The sequence below is a fragment of the Pteropus alecto genome, unplaced genomic scaffold (genome assembly GCF_000325575.1).
Source record: "Pteropus alecto unplaced genomic scaffold, ASM32557v1 scaffold72, whole genome shotgun sequence".
Taxonomy (NCBI): domain Eukaryota; kingdom Metazoa; phylum Chordata; class Mammalia; order Chiroptera; family Pteropodidae; genus Pteropus; species Pteropus alecto.
This window is the reverse complement of record NW_006436811.1, coordinates 8,538,888-8,555,574: the sequence shown is the minus strand read 5'-3', so window position 1 is coordinate 8,555,574 and position 16,687 is coordinate 8,538,888.

Here is a 16,687-nt window from a genome sequence, read left to right as displayed (position 1 = left end):
AAAACCAGAATGTGAAGGGATGGGGCCCAACAAACTTTCTTTTAATGAGTGCTGAAGGTGATTTTTATGGACTCTGAAGTTTGAGAACCACTATTTTAGATATATCTCCAAACACAATATGCCTACCTATTAGGAATTGTTCTCTTTTTTTTGATGTCAAAACTGGAGCTTTAGAGAGATAAAGTAACCTTTCAAAGTCAAGTAGGTCTAGGATCTCACAGGCAGGTCTGTAACATACTTCATACCTTACCACACTGATACTGTAGTATGTGTTGACTGAAGACTAAATGTAAGTGTGTCACAGAAGAACAAGGCTCAGTTTGTGACTTCTATTATATTATAGGGCTCTGTGCAAAATTTTTGTCCCCCTTGAGCCTGTTTCTTCATGTGTAAAGTAGGATTAAGGATCATTTACTACTGTGTGTGAGAGAGATCCGGCCAACCAATATGCTAGCACCCAGGGCTATGAGACAAAAGATTAAGCTAGGCGACTAGAAAGCTAAATGACTAGAAAATATATTTCCAAAAGAAAGTCTTGCAAATTATAAAATAACCTGCTTTGAGAAATTGATTTATCTTCCCTTTATAATCTCTAACATGTAAATCTCCACTGAAAATTATTAAGAGCTTTACACAGTCTTAGGCTAAATTAAAACATTTGGCCCCGGCAGTGAATACATCATGGACAGTATAAATTTTCAGCCCCTAATTCCTAGTTTGCTCCTCTTTTCCTTCTAGGAATTATATTTACTGTTTTTTATACAAGAATACAATAACATGATTACTCTCTGGTAAATCTTGTATATGTCACTAATCACACTCCTCCAAGGAAATTTGCTCTTCTGAGATTAGTTTTCTTTATTTCACTAATATTTATTGAAAACCTGTTATGTTCTCAGTACTGTGCACTGGAAGGGATGTAGACAGTAATCCCGAGGTCACACACGTTCTCTACCTTATGGTAGTGAAATTAAGTTATATGCACACAACAAATGGTAACACAGAGAGACAATAGAAATCTCGTGGAGGAGGATCTTGCTCCTAGAGTTGCTATGAATTCAGGGAGCAGAGTAAGATATTAGGGTTAGGGTGATCTTGGAAGAATTCATCCTAAAAGTTGAAAACCTAGGGAGGATCCAGAGACAAAGAGAAGAGAAGGGAAAATGCGTGGCCACCTTACGTTTGGCGTGATGGTTTATTCCCACCACGTTGTCTTCCTCCCGAGTTCTCCTCTGGCTCTACCCTCAGGGGAGCATGGGAATGTCAGTGTGTGTCGATGTGGCCCAGTAATTGAGGGCTAGTCCTAATTTCTACATTGGTAACATTTTTCTACTGTTTTCAGTCTACTCGATTGGAATCTGTTTTTATGGGTAAAGAAAAGAATTGTACATTTCTCTGAGAGCACTGTTGATTTGTGTAAAATATGAACCCGACTTCATAGGAAAGGAAAGAAGTGTGTGAAGGACATGCTAATTGATGAGGAAGAGGTAGAGTCAGGATGTTAAGCTGGTGTGGATCCCTTCAGCATTGGGAAAACTGCAACCGGCAGGCTCTCTGGACGCTGTACTCATCTATATGCAGTGGCCGTCTGCGTTTCTGACATGGGCGAACTCCACAACCCGCAGTTTGTGTCAAGAGCTCCTCCTGAAAGCAATTATTGAGATTCACCACATGATTTCAACTCTTTGTGGACCATAAAAGAAACACTTCACCATTTTTTGAAAGAACTATGAGCAGGAATATTGGTAGTTTATGCATTATTTAGAGCTTGCTGTCCTGCCTCGGCCTCACAAATGAGAATGACAGCATTGTCACAATGGTTTCAATGTATGTGATGGCGGAAATACAGATGTTGCATTTTGGGGCTTCTCTGAATTGCCTGTAATCTGGTGACCTATAATTAGTTTGCCGAGGATATTAAACCCTCATTTTTTTTTTTTACTCATCACTACAGATAGGTGTCTGATATCACATATTAAAAAATCATATCTCATATACATTTGAGAAATGTAGTATAATGATATTATTAACTCCAGCTCATATTTTATCCAAAGTCATATATGTAAACGATTACAGGGTATCGCATGGACACAGCTGATAGCTGGATTTGGCTCACTCTTATTTCCAATAGTGCCACATAGAACAATTTTGCTTTGTTTCGAGACATTTTCAGCGAGGTACTTAGAAATGTGTATAAGACTGTTACATCAGGATGCACTGGTGAAAAGGCAGCGGCACCATCTTATAGTTACATCAGCTCCTCTGCCTTCTTCTCCTTTTTGACCACTTGTGGGTCTCTTATGTGTTCATGAGGGGAAGGAAGCTGAGGTTTGAAACCTTTGAGTCAACTCTGCCTTTTCATGCTGAGCAATTGCTAGGCTCTTTCACTTTGATTTGTGCATGCTTCTGGAAACTTCTCCCATTACACCTCCTTCCCCCAGTTCATCTCCTTACCTCAGTTGCTCTAGATTCCTATGGGCTTCCTCTTTTCTTCAACACAATGCTTAAGCTTTGTATTTCCAAAATTCTCTGGACACATCTTTGATCATTTCACTGACAATTGAAAAATCTTCATTAAGTCCTACTTGCTCTCCAAATAAATTACAAACTCCTCAGGGTGATGATTAGAGTCATCCTGCAAAGAAATAGTTCTTCCAGGCGTGTACCTTATGCCCTGGGCAGCCTGGACTATAGCTGTTCTTACATTTTTAAAAGACATTTTTAGAGCAGTTGTAGGTATAATAAAATTAAGAGGAAGGTACAGAGATGTCCTGTATACCCTCTGCCCACCCTCCAACATGGATAGTGTGTCCCATTATCAACATCACTCACCAGAAGTTACTTTTTTACATACCAAGGATAAATCTGCACTGACACATCATATCACTCAAAGCTCACAGTTTACCTTAGGGTTCACTCTTGGTGTTGTATATTTTATGGTCTTGGATAAATATCCATCATTATAATACAGTATTTTTACTGCCCTAAACAATTTTCTATGCCAATTCATCTACCTCCCACCCCCCAGGAACCACCGATTGTTTTTAATGTCTCCACAATTTTGTCTTTTCCAGAATGTCATGTAGTTGGAATCATACAGTATGTAGCCTTCTCAGATAGGCTTCCTTCACTGAGTAATATGAGTTTAAGTTTCTACCATGTCTTGACCATACCACACTGCCTTGATTACTTTAGCTTTGTAATAAGTTTCGATGTTAGCTAGTATCAGTCCTCTAACTTTGTTTTTCTCCTTCAATAGTGTGTTGGCTATTCTGTTTTTTGTTGTTGTTGTTTTTTGCCTCTCCATATAATCATTAGAATCAGTTTGTCAGCATTCATAACTCCGTGGGATTTTGTTTTGGACTGCACTGAATCCATAGATCAAGTTCAGAGGAAGTGACACCTTGACAATAGTGAGTCTTCCTATTCATGCAAATGGAATCTCTCTTTAGTTCTTTTTTGATTTGTTCATCAGAGTTTTGTAGTTTTCCTTATATAGATCTTGTATATATTTGCTAGATTTATATCTAAGTATTTTAATTTTTTTAAGGTTGTAATGTAAATGGTATTGTTTTAAATGTTCATTTTTGGTAGGTAGGAAAGCAATTGATCCTCCAACTCTGCTATAATTGCTTATTTGTTCTAGGAGTTCTTTTATTGATTCTTTGGGATTTTCTACATAGATGATTATATCATCTGCAAACAAAGATAGTTTTATATCTTCCTTCCCAATATGTATTCCTTTACTTTCCTTTTCTTGCCATGTTGCATTAGCAAGGACTGCAGTCCAATATTGAAAGGAGTAGTAGGAAGGGACATCTTTGCTTTTCATCTCATCTTAGTGGGAAAGCTTCAAATTTCTCATCATTAGGTATGAGCTGTTTCTTACTGACATGCCATGCTTTTACTTAAGTAATCTTCAGATTAAACTTAACAGCTCCCTGAAATTAAGAGATGTATGTTGCTCTAATCTCTAAAGGTTCAAATCATAACAATTCTCTAACATCCAAAACTTCTATAACAATGCTACCTCTTTCATAAAAATTGTCCTATTGCCTACAATCAGATATTCTTTCCTTGGAATCTCTGTGTATTGGTTATCTTTTTCATAACAAACTACTACAAACTTAGTGGCTTAAAGCAACATGCACATATTATCTTACAGTTTTTGTAGGTCAGAAGTTCTGGCAAAGCTTAGCTGATTCTCTGCCTGAGGTCTCATCAAGCTGTAATCAAGGCGTCAGCCTGTCTGGTTTAGGTTCTCATCTAGAGGCTTAACTGGGAATGAATCTGCTTCGAAGCTCCTTCAGGTTGTTGGCAGAATTCATTTCTTTGCAGCTGCAGGGTTTATGGCAGCTTACTTCTTAAAAGCCAGAAACAGAGAAAAAGAGACTCCATTAAGATGGGTTCTATGCTCTTATGTAAGAATGACCATGTATTCATGTACATCCAATCATCTTTGCCACTTTCTAGTGGTTAGAAACAAGTCACAGGGGTTGCCCACTGTCAAGGGCAGGAAATTATACAAAGGCATGAACACCTAAGAATCATGGGAGCCTCCTTAGAACCTGCCTGCCATGCTGTTATATTTTCTGCTTTTCTGTGGTATATTTTATGCCTCTCTTCTTTTAAGAATCTTTCTCTTTACTAGTTTTTGTTGTTGTTGTTGTTGTTGTTGGTTTTTTTTTAGCTTCATTGGTTCAACAATAGTCTATATATGCTTTATTGTGCCTGAACTGTTTGGTACAAAGTATGCATGGGTTAAATAACTTATGAATTCAATTGACAATTGAATGCGTATATTTTTTTCTCCATTTATTTTCTCTGTCTCACAGATTGTAAGCTTTTTAAAGGCAAGAGCAGTATTCATAACTTATTTTGCATAGTACCTAGTTAGGTATAAATCAGCATTTAACATTATACTCATCACTCATTAAATAAATATTTTAGAGCCTGAAACTGTTAAGCAATTAAATTCGTTAGATGGATATAATCCTACCCTTGAGATGACAGAAGTACCATACCCTGTGAGATATGTTTTACGTGGGATACCATGGTATCCTTGGTTCTCCAGGAATATCGTGCCTCTGATAATAGGGCATACTATGTTTTCTCCATTCTCTTTTCTTAGCTTTGTATGAAATGTTAGCTGTTGTGAATAGCTGCCAAACATCTTAAAATAAGGAAATTATTTCTGGGATGAGAGAGGGTGGTTGGCCATGGTCAGAAGATAGTGGAAGAGAGGTTCTGGGAAGGAAGAATAAGAAAGTAGAAGAATCCAGCTTTCTGTGAAATCAACCAAATTATTATATTTGGGTATGTATTAGCTTTCTGTGAAATCAACCAAATTATAATATTTAGGTATGTATGACTTGTTTTTCTGCCTCTCCACATAAGAATATAAGCCTCATGAAGGCACATTATAGGTGCTCAATAAATATATATTAAGTGAATGAATTAATCCATCATGATTAGAAGGATGAGTACATATATGCTACCCCCCCTTCCCCTCCCCGAGTCTTAGGGTATCTGAGAGCTTCTAGAAGGCTGTTGCTTTAAGCCATCATTCTCCCAGGTCTGGCCTGGCTTGGGAGGGAGCACGGGTAAAATGCAATCTAATCAGCTATTTTATTTCTCTTTGACATTCTTGTGAAGTGCTTGTCCAGTTAAGTTTGAACACCAATTAGAAGACTACAACAACCATCCTGTGAATCTAAGTTCTCAGGTCAGGATGACTGCCCAATCACTGGGGTGGAGGTGTCACCCAAACTGGATCATTTATTCAGAGAGCCCTTCTGAAGGCTTACAGGGCCTGTATACCTTTCAGACTGGCTTGGAACCAGATCGCATGCTAAATGCCTGGACAGAGTCCTGGCCTCACATTTTGGCGGTTTCTTTCCTGAAGGATTCCCAGTTACAGCACTCTACTAATAGCTTAGTGAAAAATCTGAGTGTGTCTCTTCATCTTTACCTTGTGTTCTTGTTAAACTGACCGAGTTCAACAGCAGCTTCTAAAGCACCCTAATAATCTCTAAAGTGTTTAAGAAGATTTATTCACATTATCACAGTAACATGTCTTGCTTCAGAAATGTATTTACTATTCTTTTTAGAAACACAGCTGCGGTCTAGGTAAATAATACAAAACAGTTACTTTCTTGCCAATGGAAAATGCTGTTTTTGTATTTATCCATTTAAAAAGCAAATGAAAGCATTCATGCTGGAGGAAGATGTATGATAGATCAATCTTAAACTTGCTCATTTCTTATTCATGTATTTATTCATCACTATTTTTCAAGTTTATCTCTATTTGGTTTGAGTATGGAAGGCCTACCTTCTTTTAAGTCAGTCTGGTTATAATAAACAAAAATATATTATTTTAAGACTTTTATGGTTAGGAAACGCGGCTTGTGTTAAATTACAACTAGCTGCAAAAAAAAAAGGGGTCTTGTGTAAATCTTGAAATAAGACATTTAAAGTCAGTACTTATAAAAAAAAATCTGTAAAGTTTGAAGTCTTAGCATCTAGAGAATATCTTTCTTTATAGAGTTTTAATTTATCTGGATCATCAAATTGTAACTGATTAACCCTTTGCTGAATGAGAGTATGAATGAATGCTAGCAGCAAAAAGCAGGCTTCTTGCTGCCCTCTTCCCTGCAGTTCATGATGGAGTAATACCATTTGCTGTTCGACGGTCATTTTCTGAATGGCAATATGTTTTAAGTGTGATGTCTTTCTTATTGTACCTCTACTGCTTGTGCATGATTGAAAGTATATTATGTGGTTGAAACACTTTAAGTTATTGATGTAAATCTATAAAATACTTAATATCAGCAAAGTACCTGGCTCAGGGTATATACTGAAAAAAATGAATATTAAATGAATATGTCCTTGCTACTTTAATTCTATTTCCAATATTGAAATACCATGTAAATTCCACTGAAACCCATTGCTCATGAGATTGGGGGGTGGGCGGGGGAAGACATTTTCTATCTGGATCTCCACAGTATATTGCCAAAGAGTGCTATGTGTGGCTGAGAGGGCCGGCTAAGGTAGAAAGGCTAGATTTTGCTCTAGGATTCATCTTGGCTATCAGTGGAAAGGAAAACTGTGTAATGTGGGAGTTATGTTAATTCTCTTTTGCGTGTAGGCCCCGAGTCTGTGGAGACCCAGGTGTCTGAGCTGGTCTGAAATGAGTGTGAAGATTTCGGAGCCCAAAGTATTTATGGTTAACTCTGTTGTCTCACAAAGAAAATTCACAAGTCAGTGGGAGGTTTTGAGGATGATGGGAGCTCCATTTTGTGCTCAGCTGCATGTGGGTGGGAACAGAGTGAACTACTGGCACATCAATGAGGTTCAGGATCTATGTGGCATATGTTATGACATCACAGTCTTGGAACTAATGGAAATGTAGCCCACTGAACCAGAATTGATAAGCTGTTCATTCCTCCTCTATTGGAATTTAGTTTAAAAATTAATTTATAAAATTTAAAAACTCTAAGTCAAGAAATAAGAAAGCTTAGAGTCATTAACCTGTCCCTCTTGCATATCTAGTCAGTTACATAAATTTTACAAAGAAATTTAGAATTTAGATGAATCTTTAACTCATATTTTATTTTTCTTTGGGGGTCTCAATCGTTCTCATCTAAATCGTTCAATGTTTCATTGACATTCATTCCTTGTAACATTCCTGTAAATTAGGTAAGTGGAAAAAAATGTTTCCCATTTCCACGACACAAAGTTCTGTGATAAACTCCTCTGAATTTCCACATCTGCCTTATATGCTTCCTCTGGGCATTTACTTCCTCAAAGTTTAAATATCAGTCAGCTGTGCACCCCACTCCCCAACTGAATCATGGACAGTTCACTTTTTATGAAACCTAGTTTTGGCATGGGGTTACATTTTACATATTTTCGTGATTATTGTTGGCACAGAACATAAAACTCTGCACTTACCTCTTATGAAAGCTGGGGTAATGTAAATGACATCTAAGACTGAAGCAAAGATTAAATGGGAATTTTAGAAAATGTCAAAGTTCCTGCCACACAGCAAGTATTTCCCATAAATGTTGATCAAAGACTCTGATACTAACTTTTTGAGCTGGCTGTGCTTTTAAATATCTTAAGTGAATTTTAAAATTATAAATATTTCTTAAATTATGGGCAGAAGACACTTCTTTGATATAACAGGAAGCACATCACAACAGAATATGAAGATTCTCTTTTCTTGATATTACATTGCATCCTTTCTCTTTCACCATTTCTCATGATTGAGTCCCTCTTAAAATTTCAACTAAAAGAAGTAGTGGACTTGAGAGTACAGGACAATTAAGTAGGTAACTGCCCATGTTCCATCGTGTCTTTGGGCAGAATCTGCTAGGGACTGTCCACATATTTCTAACTGTTTCAAAACTGGAATAATCATCATGGGTGGAGACCCATATGTAGAATCTTCCCAAAAGAAACAGTAGAAAGTAAGCAGTTGTTATGTAGAATCTTCCACATTTAGTGACAATATTCACTACTCTTATTTGAAATTCTGAGGAAGGACAAGTTATTGATTTCTTGATAATCCAGCAATTTAAATCCTTTTTCATTTATGAGATTCCAAATTCTGTGCCTTTTTTTTTTTTCCCCCCACCTAGAAACTGGTATCATATTATTCTGGGGGAAGGTGAGAAATCTGGTCCACACACTAAAACAAGTTTGTATTCATAGCAAAATCTGGAATGCAAAAGTACATGAGCGATTTCAGTTTAAGCTGCCCAATATCTAGCATTAGAAGGAAAATGTTCACTTGAATCCAAGGTCCTAGACAATATGTCAATAATGAAATAAAGATTGATCTCTGACAAAAGAATGAGTAAGAGTGATAGACCACATGCAGATGACAAAATTAATAAATAACATCGTCTTATATAACAAAATAAATTGCTGTGGTTTTTAGAGGACAAATGCCATTAGATTGTACATGTTAGAAATGATATGTATCTATATTTATGTGTTCATGCAACATTTTTCTGATCATGTCCTATACACCAGGCACTAAGTCAGTATAGAGAAATAAACACAGTATTTTTACAACCTTGTACCCCACTGCTAAAGATTCAGGTTCAGAAGCCCTAGGCAAGTAGATGAAGAAGCACCATCATCAATAACAAAAACAGCTTCCCTGGGGTTTTGATGTGTCACTCTAGTTAATAACTACCACTCAACATGCTAATAGGTGGGGACAGACATAGCCTGGCAAGAACAAATTTCTAGCTATGAACAGGGTATTATGGAATCCCAAAATAGGGACACTTAATCTGTCCTCAGGGAGCTGGATAGGGAAGGATTTCTAGAGGAGGTGACACCTAACCTGTCCAAATTATTTTGTTATTTTTTGAATCACAAACAATGCAGGAAACCAATGAACACAAAGCAAAAAATTATTGTCTATGAATTTGACATTCTTAAATTTTGCTATAGCATGTATAAAGTGTTTTTTTTCTCCTGAACTAGTAAATTTTGCAATATATAGATTTTAAATTTCAGGTTTTTAGCCATTCTGTAATTCAGGGAAATATAATTCCCTTATCATATTTCTCCCATCTTTTCTTTTGACATTTTCTGGAATTTCTATTATCTATATGTTAATATCTTATTCTATTCTCCACATCTATTTATTTTCATCTTTCTATCCCTTCTTAGCCTTCATCAATTCTACAACTTATTTCATTTATTATATTGTTTTTCAACTATTATATTTTCGATGTCCAATATTTCTTCTTTTTTTTCTTTCTGGTGTCTGTTTTATATTAACCTCTAACGTGCCCTATTTCTTTGAGAATTTTATTCTTATTCTCAATTCTACTTTATAAAATAACTTTTCTTTGTAGCGAATTCACTTGCATTAATCTGTCGCTACATAACAATCATAACAAATTACCCTAAAACTTAGTGACTTAGAAAAACAGAAATCATTTTTTTGTCTCTCGTTCTTTTTATAGATCAGAAATTTAGAGAGTGTACAGCAAAGGTGGCTTGTCTTTACTCCATGATGTCTGGGGCCTCAGCTGGAACACTTGAAGGTGGGGACTAGAATTATGGAATTGCATTCTCTCACATATCTGTAATGTGATTTCTGATGCCAGTGTTGGCTGGAGGCCTAGCTGGGGCTGTTTACAGGAAAATTCACATGTGACTTCTCTATCTGGCTTGAGGTTCCCCAAAACATGGTGTCTGGGTTCCAAGAGGTGGGAGGCAAAGAATGAATGGGAATATCAGAGTTGTTTTCTTGGTCAAGCCTTAGAAATAACTTAGCATCATTTCTGCTCTACTCCATTGTTTGAGGAAGGCATGAGTCTCTGCCCAAATACAAGAGGAAAGAACAAAAATGACAGATGTTGGTGAGTGGAATGCCAATTATATTGTAAGAAGAACATGCAAGAATGAATGAACATACAGGTGCGGGCATCTTTGTAAAACATAATTTGTCATATACTTTTTATTGTCTAGTTTTTTTGTGTGTGTGAGCTCAGTTTTACTGAGGCTGTAATTATTCTTTCTGTAATATGCAATGAAGTGTGGTGAACACAAACACTAGCTTATACACCTTTTGATGAGTTTAAGAAACAGATGGGCTCCTCCTTCTTGTCCAGGTAGAAGATTCCAGAACAATCACTCCTTTGTTTCAATGCAAGGAGTTCTCACGGGTTCGTTCTTTGGATCTGAGGTCTCCTCTTTTATTCCTATTTACTTCCTAATTAGATTTTTCAGAGGAACCTAGTAGCTCAAACTAATTCTTCATTTGTCAGGAACTGGAAACTCCTATTATCCTTATTTTCTAAATAGTCTGTAATTAGAGCTTTGATTTCTTCGTTGCCCTAAAAATTATTTAGAACAGTGTGGTTTTGTTTCCTAAAATTTCTATTTCGTTGAATTTTAAAATTTATACTTTAAAAGGTTTTTCTACTTTTATTGCATCCTTGTCAAGGTGGCCTTATACTATTTCTACATTTTGGAACTTAAAGTTATTTTTATCAATTATATAACTTTTTTTACTGTTCAAAGGAATCTCGAATAGACTATTAAACTGTTTTTTCCTGCTTGGATTTTTTTCAGAATTCTCTCATTATCCTTGAAATTCAGAAAATGTTAAAGTCATTTCTAGATGATGGCTTCCTTTTTATTACTATGCATGTTATAAAGCAAAACATTTTAATTTGTAAGTTCAGGCTTTTAACCTCAGGATTTTTTCTATATTTGATCTATAGTTATACCTATTATTCCTAGTTTTACATCTTTTTAAATAAGTCTTTTTCATCTTTTTTTAATCTCAAGATTATTAAGCTGGTTTTAAATGCAGTTAGATCTTTCATCTTTAAATATTTTTTTGATGTGAAGTAGCTAATAATTTTATTTTCTTATAAAATTTATATCTAGCTGTTCTAATACTAGTGATTTGAAGTGACACATTTTATGATTTAAAAACTTCCATGTATAATTAGATACATTTCTGTACCATCTAATTGTGCATCGATCAATTTTTAAATTCCTTTTTGATATCTCCAATGACGTTTTGTCTGATATAAGTATTGCTACCCTAGATTTTTTTTTATATTTGTTTCTATTTGCATGGGATATCTTTTTCCATCTCTTTACTTTCAGTCTGTGTATGTCTTTCGATCTGAAGTGGGTCTCTCATAGACAATATATATATATGGGTCTTGTTTTCTTATCCATATGTCTGTGTATGTCTTTTGATCTGAAGTGGGTCTCTCATAGACAATATATATTTGGGTCTTGTTTTCTTATCCATTCAGCTACCTTATGTCTTTTGATTGGAGCATTTAATCTATTTATATTTTAAGTGATTATTGATAGGTATATAGTTATTGCCATCATAGTATTCATATTTATGATCTTTTTTCTCCTTCGATTGAAGAACTCTAACATTTTTTTGTAATACTGGTTTGTTGGTGATAAACTCCTTTAGCTTTTTCTTGTCTGAGAAGCTCTCTCTCTTCTTTGATCCTAAGTGATAGCTTTGCTGGATAGAATAATCTTGGTTATAGGTCCTTGCTTTTTTATCACTTTGAATATTTTGTGTTAACTCCTTCAGGCCTGAGAAGTTTCTGTTGGGGAATCAGTTGACAGCTCCCTTGTAGGTAACTGTTTTTCTCTTGCTGCTTTTAAGATTTGTCTTTAACCCTTGGCATTTTAATTATGATGTGTCTTGGTGTGGGCTTCTTTTGGGTTCCTCTTTTTTGGGGCTCTGTGCTTCCTGGACTTGTATGTCTATTTCCTTTGTCCAGTTAGGGAAGTTTTCAGTCATTATTTCTTCGAATGGGTTTTCAATCCATTGCTCTCTTTTCCTTCTGGTACCCCTATGATGGGGATGTTGGTATACTTGATATTGTCTTAGAGGTCCCTTAAACTAGTTAAAAAAATTTTTTTTTTGCTATTTTAATTCATTGTTTTCTGCTACCTTGTCTTCCAAATCATTGATTTGATCCTCTGCTTTATCTAATCTGTTGATTCCTTCTAATGTAGTTTTCATTTCTAACTGGTTCTTTTTTATGGTTTCTGTGTCCTTTTTTATGTTTACTTTCTCTTTGTTAAAGTTCTGAGTTCATCTATTCTTCTAAGTCCACTGAGCATTTTTATAACCAGTATTTTGAATTTGTATCTGGTAGCTTGCTTGCCTCCATTTCATTTAGTTTTTTGGAGTTTGATCTGTTTTTACTTTTGAGACATGTTTCTCTTTGTTTTGGCTGCCTCACTATCTTTGTATCTGTGTATTAGGTAGATCTACTATATCTCCCAGTCTTGGCAGGGTGGCCTTATATAGTAGCTGTCCTGTAGGGCCCCGTGGCACAGTCCCCTGGTCACCTGAGACAGGTGCTACAGGAATGTCCCCGGTGTGAGTTGTGTGTGCCTTGATTGCCATTGACACATCAGTGGGTGGGGTTGATCCTCAGGCATACTGGCTGTGAGGACTAGCCACAACCATAGCAGATAAGATGCTGTGTGTAGGCTAACTCCATGGAGTATCATTTGCCCCAGTAGAGATCTGGTGCCTGCTGAGACCACCCATTGGATATGCCATTTGTGGAGTTAGTTGAGTGGTATTCTGTTGTGGTTTGAAGCCTGCCAATGGGATGTGTTGGTTCTGGGGCTTCTTAGCAGGGGCTCCGGTGCAGGCCTAGTTCTGCTGTCTGTGTCCGGCCCAGAGGCATGTGAGAAAGGCCATGCTATGAACCAAGGCTGGCTGCCACCAGGGGAGGGCCTGAGGCCACTCAGTATGAGGTACAAGAAACGCAGAGGCCAGCATCCCTGTGTGTGTGGGCTGCGAACCTTTGAGAATTTTTAGGAAAGTCCAAAGCAAGGGCCAAGGCCAACTGCCTGTGAGGAAAAGCAGCTGAAAGAGGCTGAAGTACTGTGCAAATTATGTGGGGCGGGGGTCTCAGGGAGTCATCAGGGTGTGGCGAGCAGTTTTCACCAGGTTAATGCAGATTCAGATTTAGCTTCTGCCTACACCTGCAGGCTGTATGAGTGGAGGGCTTGACACAGGAAAAATTGTAGCTGCTCCTCCAGCTACAATATATATAGACACACACACACACACACGTGTGTGTGTGTGTATTTTTTTCCAGATGGACTTTTGAAATTCATAAAAATAACTTAATGTTTATTACTTGTTTTATATTATCAATTAATGCTCTAGGAAAGAAATGTTCTATATCACATCGCTCAATATGGTAGTCACAAGCCACAATTAAGCCCTTGCAGTATGTGCTAGTATAAGTGAGAAACTGAATTTTAATTTAACTTAAATAGCCACGTGTGGCTGCTGTATTAGACAATGAAGCTCTAGAAGCCAGAAATAGATAGGGAAGGAATAGATCATAGATATCCCCAGAAGTGGACCTTCTTTATCTCTGTATTTTTTTTTCTTCTACTATTTGTTGATGTCAAAGTATGCAAGTGGAGCTCTTTTACAGGTTTCTCTTCAGTCTAGTTTTCTGTCCAGGGACACGGTGTGACTGCAATGGTTAGCAGCACTAGCTTTCTTCCTGGTGCTACTCACAACTGCATTAGAGAAGAGACCCGCCACTTCTGGTAAACTCCTCTTTTGCATATCTTATATTAGTCAGTTGGCATAACAGATCTTAAATGAGCTATAACAGCAGAAATATGTTTTTTTTTTTTCTGTTGATTTAGAATTTCTACCATTCCAGTTTAGGAATCCATAGCCTCTGCTGTCTAGGTGGTCCTATTGCATTAGATAAGCCAGCCATCTAAATATCTGCCATGCCAATGCCACATTCTTTCTTCTAGCTACAGAGATGTGACCTTGGCCCCCTTGCCATAACTGTTTTGGCCAGCGGTGTCTGAATTGGACTCGCAAATTCACAGTCTGTGCTAGTGAAATTTTAAAAAATTGAGACCATTTATTTATTTTCCAAATTTAAGAAAATGTAGGTAAATGATCCAGGTAGCTTTGCAATATTTGGCTGAGAATTCATGAGGAAGAATCGGGGCCAGATCAGTCTTGATATGGTGTCTCACAGACTAAGGGATAAGTGACCAGAAGCTAAAAGTAAGCAAAGGGAGCCAGTTGGTCACTGAGGGGCAGGGGACACACCGTGTGAGAGAGGGCATGGTGCCTATGGAAGAGACAGAACACTAGATTTCTGGCTTGAGTTACTGGGTAGGCAGTTGTTTTATCATTGAGATAAAGACAGAAGACTGGTTGAATTTGTCATATTGTGGTACCTGTGAGTATTATGAGAAATTGAGAAGGTGCTATATAGGAAGGAGTTGAAGATCTGAGTATGAAGTTTGTGGAAGGATTCTGAGTTGAAATAATGGTGTGGATTGGTCTAGTTGGATGGCAAGGGAATGAAGGTATTAGCAAGCGTATTCACCTAATTCCCAGGAAGAAAGGACAGAAATGATATAGGACTGCAGAGTCAGAGCTGAAAAGGAGATATTAGAAGGATCTCAAATTCTTCATTAACCTAATGTCACCTTGGTTATCCCAGAGATACATGCTATTAATGCTTCAAGTAATTTTGTCTTATTACTTAAAAGTAAATACCACAATGGTAAGCAAAAAATTCCTCCATATGTTTGGCAGAAAATTTGTTCCATGCAATAATTTCCACACATTGAACTATTCGGTGGTCAAATCCATTTGTGAAACACTAATTTATACCATACGAGATAGTCACGGTGACCACTAGCATAAAGAATTCCTACTGCAGTTAAGAAACCCGATCAACTCAGCATTTCTCAGACTTAGCATAAACTTTTATTTTTAGTGTGTATAACAGTTATTAACATCCCTCTAGAATGATTGCTACAAAGAACACATCTACAGAAACAGAGGGACTAATCCCTGTTTATAATGTCACAGCTGAGTATCAGATATTAAAATAATTGGTCTAAAATGGAATCATTTGCCTGTAAAGACCCACCTATAGTTCCACAATAAAAATGACTAAATATTACTGCTTAAGATTTTTTGTTTACTTTATATTGTCCATAGTACTCTTCATGCTTTCTCCTCCTCAGTCTTTCCTTCTCTCTCTCTCTCTCTCTCCATCTCTTATGCAACTATAATCATATTGTATATACTTCCCCCCACTAAATACAGTAACAATGCTTGTTACAGTATTAAAATAATATTCATAAAAATTCCAACAGTGGTATAATACTTTATCATTTGGATTTGTTATAATTAACCATTTCTCTTTTGGGCCTTTGTTCAAATGCACTATTATATAATATGCTGTGATAAATATCTTTATATTGAGCTTTTTCTGCATTTTGAGTTGTTTCCTCAATAATTTTTAGATGTGCTATTTAAGAGCATTCTTAGGATAGTTTATAATTTTATCTAAAGATTTCAATAATGTGACAGCAACGGTAAAAACTCATTAGCATTTTTATTGGAAATTATTCTTCTATTGATTAAAATATGTTATTATACTGTGACCAGGACTTGATAAATAAAGTGTCTGTATAACTTTCCCCCCTTTCTGTAACTTCTCCATCACTCCTTTTAGCAGCTCTTCCCATGCAGCCTACAAACCATCTCCTTTACCCCATTTAAATCTTCTTTCTCTTTATTCTATTCCTTTTCATACCTTTTAGTCCTTACCAAACATCTTGAAAATAATAGCCCACATCCACTTTCTCACCTTCCAATTACGCATTAACTTCCTGCAATCAAGTGTCTGATGCTATGACTTAAAACACCGACATATTGTATTAGAGTTTATTTTATCCTCTGGAGGACTGCGTATGCCTTAGAGGCAAGAATGACTGTCTTGGCAATTCATAGCATCTGGCACAAAATGTGTACTCAAGAAAATGAATTCGTTCAACAAACATTGTGTGATGCAGCCTCATCCATTTTTTCACTTAAGCTTACATACAATGCATTCATGTGTCTGGCTGTAAGAATAACACAAATCCAATATACCTTTTTCTAGGAGCTATTCCATATTGTATTTCCTTTCCTTTAGTATTCACTAAGCTTGTCTGCCTGCCTGTTTGTACCTACCTAATTGTCATATATATCATCTGATTATCTTTGTTTAAATCCTGAATATCAAGTTTATACAAGTTGGCTTAATCTTATATTCAGATGGCTCTCAGTCCAAGATAATTTGTACTAGAGATGCAAGTAAACTAC